The sequence below is a fragment of the Rousettus aegyptiacus genome, unplaced genomic scaffold, assembly GCF_014176215.1.
Source record: "Rousettus aegyptiacus isolate mRouAeg1 unplaced genomic scaffold, mRouAeg1.p scaffold_m13_p_2, whole genome shotgun sequence".
Lineage (NCBI taxonomy): Eukaryota > Metazoa > Chordata > Mammalia > Chiroptera > Pteropodidae > Rousettus > Rousettus aegyptiacus.
Window position 1 is genome coordinate 140293034 of NW_023416295.1, and position 1108 is coordinate 140294141.

The 1108-nt window shown below is 32.7% G+C and overlaps 1 non-coding gene across 1 annotated transcript; it reads right to left on the bottom strand.

Moving 5' to 3' along the window:
- Positions 1-214: 214 nt before the first annotated feature.
- LOC118614451 lies at positions 215-321 on the bottom strand. The gene has a single exon (XR_004956054.1). It is a non-coding gene; the product is annotated as a U6 spliceosomal RNA (small nuclear RNA).
- Between the last annotated feature and the right edge of the window lie 787 nt (positions 322-1108).

Below are 1108 nucleotides of genomic sequence, written 5' to 3' on the forward strand. Positions count from 1 at the left end.
GATTGAAACAAGATTTGCAGCTATGTCCATGTTTCAGCAAGCAGGAAATAATAAGAGTGACGTGGGCACACATGCTCTATGAAGAGAAAGACATTGCACTTTTTTTAATAGGGTGAAAAGTCATACTTTTGCTATGCACACCATACATTATGCTTTGACTCATTGTTTCTTCTGAGCTAATCAGCAAACGGTGTGAGAAAGCTGGGGCACTGCACAAAAAATGGAATGCTTCATAAATTTGCGTGTTATCCCTGTGCAGAGGCCATGCTAATCTTTTCTGTATCATTCCAATTGTAGTACATGTGATGCCAAAGCAAGCACAAGACATTGTACTTTTAATGTCTGCTCACATTCAGTTGGGGAGAACTTATTCACATAACCATATCTAACTACAACAGAGGAAAAAACATAGGCTCTGGTTGTGCAGCTACATGCCCCCCTCTTGGAAGAAGGGGAGGAAGATTTTAAATATACAGTTGACAACTTCACCACAGGGAGCTTTCTCTCTTTTTTGTTATTTGAAAGAGCTCATATAGTTGCAATAATCTCTTTCTTAAAGGTCAATGTAACTCACATATAAAATCTTAAGGGTCTAATATTTTTTTGTGGGAATATTTTAAATTTATGATTGAAACACTTTACTGATGATAGAACTATTTAGGCTTTTTATTTCTTCTACAGTAAATTTTGGTAAGTTATATTTTTTCTTAAAAATTTGGCATTTTGATCTAAATTTTCAAATGTTTTAGCACACTTATTTGTATAAATACTATTTAATTATGATTTAAATATTTGCCAAATTTGCTATTGCCTTCCTCCTTTTTTTAATTCTACTATTAGTTATGTGTGGCTTTCCTCTCTCTCTCTCCTTTTTTTTTCATCATTCTCACCAAAGCTTTGTCTATTTTATTAGTCGCAAATAATCAATTTTTTGGCTCTACAGATAATATTTATTGTGTCTTGGCTTCTAGTTTATGATTTTCTGCTCTTATTTCTGTTCTTCTACTTTTGTTTATTCTTTTTGTTTAACTCTCTAAGCTTATAAATTTCCAGCTTTCTTATTTCCTAATACAAACATTTAAAACTAAAAAATTTTCCCTGCATCCCC